The sequence below is a fragment of the Aegilops tauschii genome, chromosome 4 (assembly GCF_002575655.3).
Source record: "Aegilops tauschii subsp. strangulata cultivar AL8/78 chromosome 4, Aet v6.0, whole genome shotgun sequence".
In the NCBI taxonomy this organism is placed as follows: domain Eukaryota; kingdom Viridiplantae; phylum Streptophyta; class Magnoliopsida; order Poales; family Poaceae; genus Aegilops; species Aegilops tauschii.
In genome coordinates this window covers 77,079,286-77,092,757 of record NC_053038.3, presented here as the reverse complement: position 1 = coordinate 77,092,757, position 13,472 = coordinate 77,079,286, and positions in this window count along the sequence as shown.

The following is a 13,472-nucleotide window of genomic DNA, read 5'->3' as shown; positions in this document are numbered from 1 at the left end:
CCTTTCCTTTTTATACTGTATCCTTTGGCAAGCACTATGTATTGGAAAGATCCTGATATATATATATATATATATATATATATATATATATATATATATATATATATATATATATATATATATATATATATCCAATTGGATGTGGGTTTTCATAAAGCATTATTGTTGACGTTACCCTTGAGGTAAAAGGTTGGGAGGCAAAACTATAAGCCCCTATCTTTCCCTGTGTCCGATTAAAACTTCATACCCATAAGTATTGCGTGAGTGTTAGAAATTGTGAAAGGCTAAATGATAGTTGAGTATGTGGACTTGCTGAAAAGCTCTTATATTGACTCTTTCCGATGTTATGATAAATTGCAATTGCTTCAATGACTCAGATTATAGTTTGCTAATTTTCAATGAAGTTTCTGATTCATACTTTACATTGTGAATAGATTGTTACTTTAGCATAAGAAATCATATGACAATATATATATATATATATATATATATATATATATATATATATGTTGCTATTCTAAGAATGATCATGATGCCCTCATGTCCGTATTTTATTTTATCGACACCTCTATCTCTAAACATGTGGACATATTTTTCAATTTCGGCTTCCGCTTGAGGACAAGTGAGGTCTAAGCTTGGGGGAGTTGATACGGCCATTTTGCATCATCCTTTTATATTGATATTTATTGCATTATGGGCTGTTATTACACATTATGTCATAATACTTATGCCTTTTCTCTCTTATTTTACAAGGTTCACATAAAGAGGGAGAATGCCGGCAGCTGGAATTCTTGGCTGGAAAAGGAGCAAATATTAGAGACCTATTCTGCACAACTCCAAAAGTCCTGAAACTCCACGAAAGTCAGTTTTGGAATATATTAAAAATATTGGACGAAGAAAGCACCAGAGGGGGGCCGCCCACCATCCACGAGGGTGGAGGGCGCGCCCTGCCCCCTGGGCACGCCCCCCTGCCTCGTGGGCCACCTGGCAGGCCCCCGATGCCCATCTTCTGGTATGAGGTGTCTTTTGCCCTTGAAAAATAAGAAGGACGCTTTCGGGACGAAGCGCCGCCTCTCGAGGCGGAACCTTGGCGGAATAAATCTAGGGCTCCAGCAGAGCTGTTCTGCCGGGGAAACATCCCTCCGGGAGGGGGGAAATCGTCACCGTCGTCATCACCATCGATCCTCTCATCGGGAGGGGGTCAACCTCCATCAACATCTTCACGATCACCATGTCGTCTCAAACCCTAGTTCATCTCTTGTATCCGATCTTTGTCTCAAAACCTCAGATTGGTACCTGTGGGTTGCTAGTAGTGTTGATTACTCCTTGTAGTTGATGCTAGTTGGTTTATTTGGTGGAAGATCATATGTTCAGATCCTTTATGCATATTAATACCCCCTGATTATGAACATGAATATGATTTGTGAGTATTTACGTTTGTTCCCGAGGACATGGGAGAATTCTTGTTATAAGTAGTCATGTGAATTTGGTATTCGTTCGATATTTTGATGAGATGTATGTTGTCTTTCCTCTAGTGGTGTTATGTGAACGTCGACTACATGACACTTCACCATTGTTTGGGCCTAGGGGAAGGCATTGGGAAGTAATAAGTAGATGATGGGTTGCTGGGGTGACAGAAGCTTAAACCCTAGTTTATGCGTTGCTTCGTAAGGGGATGATTTGGATCCACATGTTTCATGCTATGGTTAGGTTTACCTTAATTCTTCTTTCGTAGTTGCGTATGCTTGCGAGAGGGGTTAATCATAAGTGGGATGCTTGTCCAAGGAAGGGCAGTACCCAAGCATCGGTCCACCCACATATCAAATTATCAAAGTAACAAACGTGAATCATATGCGCATGATGAAAACTAGTTTGACGATAATTCCCATGTGTCCTCGGGAGCGCTTTCCTTTATATAAGAGTTTGTCCAGGCTTGTCCTTTGCTACAAAAAGGATTGGGCCACCTTGCTGCACCTTGTTTACTTTTGTTACTTGTTACTCGTTACAAATTACCTTATCACAAAACTATCTGTTACCGATAATTTCAGTGCTTGCAGAGAATACCTTACTGAAAACTGCTTGTCATTTCCTTCTGCTCCTCGTTGGGTTCGACACTCTTACTTATCGAAAGGACTATGATAGATACCCTATACTTGTGGGTCATTAAGACTCTTTTCTGGCGCCGTTGCCGGGGAGTGAAGCGCCTTTGGTAAGTGGAATTTGGTAAGGAAAAATTTATATAGTGTGCTAAAATTTACTGTCACTTGTTACTATGGAAAATAATCCTTTGAGGGGCTTGTTCGGGGTATCTTCACCCCGACCAGTAGAGCAAAGAGTTGCTCCTCAACCTACTGAACCTACTGAAAATGTTTACTTTGAAATTCCTTCGGGTATGATAGAGAAACTGCTAGCTAATCCTTTTATAGGAGATGGAACATTACATCCCGATATGCACCTAATCTATGTGGATGAAGTTTGTGGATTATTTAAGCTTGCAGGTATGCCCGAGGATGTTATCAAGAAGAAGTTCTTCCCTTTATATTTGAAGGGAAAGGCATTGACATGGTTTAGGCTATGTGATGATATGGGATCATGGAACTACAACCGATTAAAATTGGAATTTCATCAGAAGTTTTATCCTATGCATCTGGTTCATCGTGATCGTAATTATATATATATATAATTTTTGGCCTCGTGAAGGAGAAAGTATCGCTCAAGCTTGGGGGAGGCTTAAGTCAATGTTATATTCATGCCCCAATCATGAGCTCTCAAGAGAAATTATTATTCAAAAATTTTAATGACGGCTTTCTCTCAATAATCGCTCCATGCTCGATACTTCTTGTACTAGTTCTTTTATGATAAAGACTATTGAATTCATATGGGATTTATTGGAAAGAATTAAATGCAACTCTGGAGATTGGGAACTCGATGAAGGTAAAGAGTCAGGTATAACACCTAAGTTTGATTGTGTTAAATCTTTTATGGATACTGATGCTTTTCGTGAATTTAGCACTAAATATGTACTTGACCCTGAGATAGTAGCTTCTTTCTGTGAATCATCTGCTACCCATGTTGATCTCCCTAAGGAGAAGTGGTTTAAATATCATCCTCCCATTGAAGTAAAAGTAGTTGAACCAAGTAGAGATACTACTTGTGCTTCCAAATATCCTTAAACCCAGTTTTGCCATGAGAGTCCACCATATCTACCTATGGATTGAGTAAGGTCCTTCAAGTAAGTTGTCATTGTTGCAAGCAATAAAAATTGCTCTCTAAATATGTATGATCTGTTAGTGTGGAGAAAATAAGCTTTATACGAGCTTGTGATATGGAAGAAATAAAAGCGACGGACTGCATAATAAAGGTCCCTATCACAAGTGTTAACATAAAGTGACGTTCTTTTGCATTAAGATTTTGTGCATCCAACCATAAAAGCATATGACAACCTCTGCTTCCCTCTACGAAAGGCCTATCTTTTATTTTTGTCTTATACCTTATACAAGAGTCATGGTGATCTTCACCTTTCCTTTTTACACTTTACCCTTTGGCAAGCACTATGTGTTGGGAAGATCCTGATATATATATCCAATCGGATGTGGCTTTTCATAAAGCATTATTGTTGACATTACCCTTGAGGTAAAAGGTTGGGACGCAAAACTATAAGCCCCTATCTTTCTCTGTGCCCGATTAAAACTTCATACCCATAAGTATTGCATGAGTGTTAGCAATTGTGAAAGACTAGTGATAGTTGAGTATGTGGACTTGCTGAAAAGCTCTTATCTTGACTCTTTCCGATGTTATGATAAATTGCAATTGCTTCAACGACTGAGATTATAGTTTGCTAGTTTTCAATGAAGTTTCTGATTCATACTTTACATTGTGAATAGATTGTTACTTCACCATAAGAAATCATATGATAATATATATATATATATATATATATATTTTGCTATTCTAAGAATGATCATGATGCCCTCATGTCTGTATTTTATTTCATCGACACCTCTATCTCTAAACATGTGGACATATTTTTCGATGTCGGCTTCCGCTTGAGGACAAGCGAGGTCTAAGCCTGGGGGAGTTGATACGTCCATTTTGCATCATGCTTTTATATTGATATTTATTGCATTATGGGCTGTTATTACACATTATGTCACAATACTTATGCCTTTATCTCTTATTTTACAATGTTTACATGAAGAGGGAGAATGCCGGCAGCTGGAATTCTGGGCTGGAAAAGGAGCAAATATTAGAGACCTATTCCGCACAACTCCAAAAGTCCTGAAACTCCACGAAAGTCAGTTTTTGAATATATTAAAAATATTGGACGAAGAAAGCACCAAAGGGGGGCCACCCACCATCCAGGAGGGTGGAGGGCGCGCCCTACCCCCCTGGGCGCGCCCCCTGCCTCGTGGGCCACCTGGCAGGCCCCCGATGCCCATCTTCTGGTATAAGGTGTCTTTTTCCCTGGAAAAAATAAGAAGGAAGCTTTCGGGACGAAGTGTCGCCGTCTCGAGGCGGAACCTTGGCGGAATCAATCTAGGGCTCCGGCAGAGCTGTTCTGCCGGGGAAACATCCCTCCGGGAGGGGGACATCGTCACCGTCGTCATCACCATCGATCCTCTCATCGGGAGGGGGTCAACCTCCATCAACATCTTCACCAGCACCATCTCATCTCAAACCCTAGTTCATCTCTTGTATCCGATCTTTGTCTCAAAACCTCAGATTGGTACCTATGGGTTGCTAGTAGTGTTGATTACTCCTTGTAGTTGATGCTAGTTGGTTTATTGGGTGGAAGATCATATGTTCAGATCCTTTATGCATATTAATACCCCTCTGATTGTGAACATGAATATGATTTGTGAGTAGTTACATTTGTTCCCGAGGACATGGGAGAAGTCATGTGAACGTCGATATTTTGATGAGATGTATGTTGTCATGTGAATTTGGTATTCGTTCGATAATTTGATGAGATGTATGTTGTCTTTCCTCTAGTGGTGTTATGTGAACGTCGACTACATGACACTTCACCATTGTTTGGGCCTAGGGGAAGACATTGAGAAGTAATAAGTAGATGATGGGTTACTGGAGTGATAGAAGCTTAAACCCTAGTTTATGCGTTGCTTCGTAAGGGGCTGATTTGGATCCAGATGTATCATGCTATGGTTAGGTTTACCTTAATTCTTCTTTCGTAGTTGCGGATGCTTGTGAGAGGGGTTAATCATAAGTGGGATGCTTGTCCAAGGAAGGGCAGTACGCAAGCACCGGTCCACCCACATATCAAATTATCAAAGTAACGAACGTGCATCATATGAGCAGGATGAAAACTAGCTTGACGATAATTCCCATGTGTCCTCGGGAGCGCTTTCCTTTATATAAGAGTTTGTCCAGGCTTGTCCTTTGCTACAAAAAGGATTGGGCCACCTTGCTGGACCTTGTTTACTTTTGTTACTTGTTACGAATTACCTTATCACAAAACTATCTGTTACCGATAATTTCAGTGCTTGCAGAGAATACCTTACTGAAAACTGCTAGGACTACGATAGATCCCCTATACTTGTGGGTCATCAGATGCCTATTTCTGTTGGGCCCCACGTGGACCATCCCTCCTCCCTTATCTTTTCCCCAAGAGCTGCCTTCATCTCCTACCTCCAGACACATCCCTTCCCCGGCCGTTTTCTTCTTCATTTTCCCCCGCGCTGCTGCCGGCTGGCAGCCGCTGTCGCCCGTGTGCTTCGCCAAGCCAGGGGGACTGCCCGACTGCTGCCAGCCGGCGGCCACTGCTGGTTGCGCTATGGCTGGGACACGGTGGTCGAAAATGCTGCATCCGGTGCGGGGAATGCTGGAACCGGGGGGGAAATGCTACAACCGGTGCATACATGAGCTACGAGCGACATTTTATTTTGCTGGAACTAGTCAAGTGTCGGTTGTGGTAAAAGCTTCAAGCCGGCATGGGAAAAAAGCTTCCACCCAGGAGAAAATGCTTCAACCGTTTTGGAAAAAGCTTCAACCGACTGTGGAAAAGCTTCATCCAGCTGAGCAAAAAATTCAAAGTGGCATGAGGAAAAATATTCCACCGCGGGAAAAAAGCTTCAATGGTGGAATAAACTTCAAGCGGCGATGGAAAAGCTTCAACCAGCGGGAGGAAAAGCTTTAAGAAGCAATGACGGAAAAGGTTCCACATTCGAAAAAAGCTTCAACCAGGGGAACGCCAATGGTATGAGCGGACGACTGCGAGAGCTGCGGCTGGCAGCACGGTGGTGCTGCGACGGACGCGCTTCGGAGACGGCGAGGCTAGGTGCTGCAACATGAGAGGCGGCGGCCGTCTTTTGTGTTGTTTTTGCTACCAGGAGCGACGGCTGGAGCCGGGCGACGATCGACGACGAGGCGGAGGCGGCCAACTGTGATCTACAGGGGGGCGAGGCGCGACCTGTTGCGAGGTCTGAAGCCGGCGGGGACGAGCGGTGGTGCGGGAACTACTCGCAGAGAGGGAGGATTTTTGAGGATCTGGCGATGGTGGAAGACGAAGATCGCGAGGGATATGGGCCAGCTGGCAAATCAGGCGGTTGGCGTTGCGCTAATCGTGCGGCTGCGGTGCGACCGACCCAAATTTGGGCCGGCGCGCCGGCGCCTATTAGTGCCCTTTGCGTATTTGTTCCAGTTAGGCCTGGTTCAGGCAAAAAACCAACATCTCCATGTTGATTGATTGCCTGCATGTCCTCTTCCTGCGCCATAGCAATGCCTCTACGCATCATGTTTGGTTGCTCGCATTGACTATACTCATACGAGTGCACGTTGTTTGATTGCATGCATTGGATATGATTAAAAGTTAATAGCTACACCTAACACACAATTACATAGTGCCATAGCGATTGCGGTGGACAATGGTGGCGACGAAGCGGTTCAGCAACGTCAGGTTCGCGCTCAGCTGTGGCTGCAAGGACACCAAGGCCGCCGGCTATGGCCTCTGATTCGCCGGAGTTGCAGATGCGCAAAGTACACATCAAGCTAAAGATGAATCAATGCAAGAATGTGCTCTGAATTAGAAATAGTACCACTAGATTTAGGTGAATAGACGATGAATTGATCTAGCTCGCTTCGGGGAGCACCGGAGCCCGCGCCGCGCGCCATGGGGTCCGTGTCCTTGAAGCTGCCGGCGGCCCGCCACCGGCACGGCCGGGCCCTCTCCTGCCTCTGCCGACCGATGCTGCTCTCCCTCCTCTCCACCAACCTTCTCGTCTTCTTCCCGCCAACTCCCCGACACGACCCCGCCACCGGCATCTCCTCCGCCTTCTCCAACCTCTCCACGCACGTCGCTGCCATCACGCGCGAGATCGGCGGCGCCTCCTCCTCCGGTTCCCGCCTCCCGGGCGGCCTGCCCCCGGAGCTGCTGCTCTTCCTTACCCAGCACGCGCTCTCGCTCAGCCGCGACGCGCAGACGGGGCTCCCCCACATGCCGACATCCGCTGCCCTGCCGTTGGTGCCTCTCCTGCATGCTCCGCGCCCTGCTACCGGCCTCCGGCATGGGCCTCGATAACCGCCGCTGGGCAGGCCCTCCGCGTGGCGGCCATGAGTTCCTCGTCGATGACGTGCTGCGCCTGAGCGCGCGCAAGATCCGGATCGGCTTCTATATTGCCGGCAGCGCCGCCAACTTCGCCGCCCGAACGAAGGACCGGGTGTTGCGCGATGGTGGGCTGCTCTGGATCGACAGCTATCTGTGCCAGAGTGACAAGAGGAAGAAGGGATATTAGGGAGAGTTTAACGGAGGTAGGAGAAGATAGCACATACATGGTGTATACTAGCTGTATACTCCGGTGCAACGGGACACATCACGTGCGCCCGATGTTTTTTTAACAAAGTCACAAAGCCTTTATTAACCCGTCACAATGTTTACAGGGACGAAGGAAAGGTTCCCAGGATGACCTAACCAAACATGGCGGCCACCCCCCGAAAGTTCATGCTTTGCTAGTTTGTGAGCTTCAACATTTGAGCTCCTAAATTCATGAACTAAGTTACAAAAATGAAAATCTGAAGACATGTCTACAATTTCTTTGATGACTGATCCATAAGATGCAGACGTGCCATTCCTCACATCATCTACCACCACCTTACAATCTGATGCAACATGTATGTTTTAGACGTATAGATCTGCTGAAAGGGATAGGGCTTCCCTGATTGCCATTGCCTCAAGTGTTGCTGGGTCGCTAATATGCTTGACAACGATGGCCGATGCTCCGAGAAAAGCCCCCTGCTGGTCCCTGCAAACTGCACCCACTACTCCAAACCTTCGGCCAGCGGAAACCGTTGCATCTACATTTAGCTTTACACATCCCTGGATTGGAGGCAGTCAGCGAGCCGGTCTTGAAACTGAAGCAGTCGTTGGTCTTTGAACTCGGCAGCTAGCTTGCCGAATTTCTGTCAGGTAACTTGTTACAAAACTGTTTGTTGCAAAAGGAGATTGGTAGATGTCCTCATAAACAACTTTTCTCCTTGCTGCCCAGATCGCCCAAGCCGTCACCACTAGGCGGGTAAACTCATCTGTGTCTTGTATTTCATGCAAAGCAAAGAGCCAAGCCTTCAGGTTCTCCTCCTAACAATCAATAAATTTCTCAAAAAATTCCTCCGGCGCAAGAGCCCATATACTCCTTGACATAGCGCATGACAACAATGCATGCCTCCACGTATGTTTAGCACCACACAGCTTGCATGTATCTTCGTCGGCCATGTTCCTGTGGTTCAGAACCTCTCCACTCGGCATGGACTGCCTGGCAAGTCGCCACACAAACACACGCGGCTTAGACATGCGCCCGATGTGGCTCGCCTCAGCCTGCCTCGCTCACTAGTACATCAAGCTCCTAAACAAACGGTTTTTAACCCCTTTCCGCGACGGCATTTGAAACCGTCATGAAGTGAGTGTGGGCGATAGGGGGGTCCTTCCCACACGACCTAGAAACCATCGGGGATATGCCCTCCTGGCACACACGTTCGGCAAATGAGGTCGTGTGCGACCGGCGAGCGCTCAAATATGGAAATACGTACAGTAGAGCAAAAAATACAATTATACGGCAAAATTGTTTCCGGTCGCAAGTACATCCCACACAGTCAGTCCCCGCTAAACGTTTCCGTTCATATGTACATCCCACACAGTCGCTCCAAGGAAAATGCTTCAGTTCACAGGTACATCACACACAATTTTTCCTGTTAAATTGTTTGCGTTATTGAATATATTACACACGGTCCGTGGAAGAAACTGTGTGGCAAAGGCTGTCCATCACACACAGTCTTCATGTGGTAAACGTTTGCGCAAGGTGGCCTAACGCAAACAGTTTTCAAGAGAAAGTCGTGTGTGATTGTTCATTGATCCAACACGGTTTATTCCTAGAAACTGTGTGCGTTGCCTGAGGTCATCGCCCACGGTAATTTTTCAACAACCGTTTGCAATAGGAAAACCCAATTAGCAGGCTAATTCGCCACTAGCAGGCTAATTATCCATTTTTTCATAATCCATTTATTAATCTAATTGACATTTCATATTAAGCACACAATATATTTCATTTTCATAATTGAAATACATCAGAGTACAACATCATATAGCTTCAGCACTCAGCTACCCCATTACACAACTACACCAGGACCAAGTTTCACATGCAGCATCTATAACTTTTCAAAAACATCATAGACGGTACATAGACAGATGTATCTCATCTGGAAAACTGCTGAAGCAGAAGGCGAATATTGAGCCTTCATTGATGTTGAAGGTCTTTGTAAATTTAGGCCAGTGCCTGTGGATGATTGACCATCCATCCTTCATCCTCTTCAGGAACACTTCAATATTTAACCGTGGGTGTTATATGAATACCTTCCTCGCCTCCTGACCATACAGGTGGTTTGAGAGGTAATCATCAGTGAACTGTTTTGGAAAGGCCTGAAAACAAGGATGTGCATAAATATCTTCTCTATATTGGAAATGGGGCAAAGGAATAAAAAAGGCAAGGTATAATAGTTAGTACCATCCTGTAGTGAACTGATGTCTTATTCATTGTGCAGACAAAGATCTTGTTGTTTTTTGTCCTAATTTCTTTATCCTAACAATCTTTCTGAGTTTCTTGACTTGATTGATATTCATGGACAACTCATTTCCCCATATGCAAAAAGGGTCAAACAGTGGGTCAAAACCTTTGACAGCAGGACCTGCATGTGCAAGACCAAATTGTTAAAAACCTAAATGTTAGAATGGTTCCTGCAATTGCACAATAATGTGCTATTAGACAACAGACCATGCATGTGCATAATTCTAATTTGAACTACATGCACATGCTCCAGTGCATATAAATTGGTTGAAAAATCAAATCTGTGTCCTTGGCTGCATGCTTAGGTCCCATGCAAGAAATGAGAATGAATTTCAAACACCAGGGCATCGTTGATTGCCGGCAAAACATTGAGATGCCTGGTTTTTAAATTCTAGTAAATCCAAAACTCGTCAGAAATTCATGAAACTTGGCACGCTATCATGGAGCGGCATCAACATGCCGTGGTACAAATTTTATCCCATTTGGGGCAGGTTTGGTTATATGCTTCTCACAAACCGGAGCTTCTCACAACAAGCATGATGGTTTTCTGTAGGGAACGCCCCACCTTTGGGGACGAAACGATATCCATTGCCTCTTATTGCTCTCAATTTTTTTTTCTCGTGTCATCATAGAACAACAGGAGTGTTGTGTGAATTTTCGTGATTTTTCGGGGTTCGTTTGGACATTTTATGCATTAACTGAGTTTTCAATGCATTTATGTGCATAATTCAAATTTGAACTACATGCACATGCTCCAGTGCATAAAAATTGGTTGAAAAATCAAATATGTGTCCTTGGGTGTATGCTTAGGTCCCATGCAAGAAATGGGAATGAATTTCAAACACCAGGGAACCATTGATTGCCGGCAAAACATTGAGATGCTTGGTTTTTAAATTCTAGTAAATCCAAAATTATGTTAACCATTCACGTGATGCCACGTGTCTTGGTTTTAATGGTTGTAGGAGGTGCCGTGCAGACAGCTGCTTGACCTTGACTGAACAGGAGGCGTGCGAGCGTCGTCCGGTGCACAGGCTGACCGAGAGGCGTGCAAGCTGTCCTCGAGTGCGCAGGCTCACCGAGAAGCGTGCGAGCTATACGATGCGCAGGCTCACTAGGAAGCGAGCCCTTTGTCTTCCATGGACGACCGCCTTGCTCGCATCCTCTCCATTAATGGCGCCCAAGCCGCAGTTTAATTCGCTTTTTAAATATAAAACACTCATCGCAAACGTTTTAGTTACAACACCCGTATGCAAACCGACAGCTTCCCCAGGAAGCCAAGAGAAAATGTGACGAGCAGGATTTCTGCAGCTCTTGATCGCAAACGATTTAGATAGAACACCCGTATGCAAAGTGAGAGCAGCGCAGGATTTGTACATCCCTTCAACACAAACGGTTGTTTTGGATGACCCGTGTGCAACCACGTACAAACAATTTGGTAAGTTTTGCGTCTGTCATATTGGGTATGTTGCCATTTATCAAACTGGAAAGATTTACATTTGTTGATCTAGCAACCTTGCCATTTGTCAATCCTTGTAACACTGCGATTTGTCAAAATATGCAGCTAGAAATCATTAGCACTATGTAATTTTTGCAACTAAAATTCAGTAATTAAGCATAGATTTCATTCATAGATTAAGCAGTCATTCTTAATTTATACAAACAGTTCAACTCGATAGCTGAACCGACCAAACTTCTCCCCAATTGTTGCCAACCACGTACTGAAATAGCTAGTTCAACTATATATACTAGGTAATTTTAAGTACGTTGTACACACATCTATAGTCAGATGAACTCAACAAAATAGCCCCTAAATACTACTACTACCACGGAGGGGCTTTGTGCTACTTCCGACAGCCTCTCCTCTACCAAGCGCGCTCAGTAAGAGGCAGGGGAGGAGGAGGAGCCTACCGACAAGCTGGACAAATGCAATACGGTGCCTGCCGCTGCTGCACATTCAGCAACGCTCGCCAGCTCGAACGCCCACTACTGCTCCAAATGATCCCTCTCGACGCGGCCGGACTGCTCATAGATCTCCTGATTCCTTGCCTCTGCATCGGTGTGTGCTGCGGCCACGGCTGCGGTAAGGCTCTTTGCGTGCTCGACGAGGCGCTCCTTCTCCTCCCGCAGGAACTCGATGTAGCGCGCAAGGTCGTTGACACACGTGCGGGCCTCCACCTCCACCTCCCTCCTTCGGGTGGCGGTGGTGGAGCGGGTGATGATCCCGGCGGTCGACGGTGGGCTGGCGGCCACGGCGGACGACGATGGGGTGGCGGCCACGACCACCACCTCCCGCCTTCGGGCCGCGGTGGCGGAGCGGGTGATGGCCACGGTGGCCGACAGTGGGGTGGCGGCCACGACGACCACCTCCTGTCCTTTGGGCCGCGGCGGCGGAGTGGGAGATGGCCCTGGCTTTCGACGGTGGTGTGGCGGCAACGGCGGCCGGCAACAACTGCCGACGGGCAGCGACGGTGGAGCGTGTGGTGGGTGTTCCGTGCACACCCAACAGGGATGCCACACGCACTACACTACACCGGGGACTGCGCCGCCGCCGCGGTGTAGCCTCCTAGATGGAGCTGTCCTCTGATGGCGGCGGAATGGCTGAGCGACGACGACGGACCGGTGCCATTGGCGATTGTGGGAGAAGCAGACGAGATAAGCTATAGGGAGGGAGGGGAAAATGCGACGCAAGACTCGCCGGCCGTGAGGGTTTTTATAGCAGGCCGGTAAGTACTGGGATTTTGGGGGATTTCACCGAGTCGGGCGGGAAGCTTGCGCGGGAACCTGCGAGGTTGCGTGGGAACGGGCTCACCGACGATTCATTGGCGCCACCGTTTGGCCAAAAGAACGCCCCCGCGCGGTGCGCAAGCTTGCGTTGTAAGCCGTCTACGACAGCGGGGTGACAAGACGTGCGAGAGGAGGACGAGAGGACACATACACATACAGTTAATAAAAAAACGTTTGTGATTTAATTACCTACTATACCCCCGTCCTGGTTTATAAGTAGGATTTAACTAATAAAATACGAATGCATGTCGCCATAGATTATATCGTTGGAGTCATATTTGAACATAGTTTCCAGCTATACAATTTTTGTAACATGCATTAACACTTTTTTGGTTAAATTTAAGGTTATACACCAGCAAGCGTTTGCCCGCAACACGCACGGCTTATTACATCACAAACAGCTCGGATGGATCAACTGTCTGCCACATATCGCACACGCAACTCTAATCTGATTCCTGCTTGATGTCTCCGACATCGCTCGCACAGTTCGTCTTATTTGCCACGTATCACTGTGCCGTCCTCTGCTAGCGTCCCTTGGCAAGCTCTGCTCGCCGTTAGGCGCCGCGGCGTGCTCTGTCGCGTCCGTTGGCGCGCTCTGCTCGCGTCCGTCGGCGCGCTCGG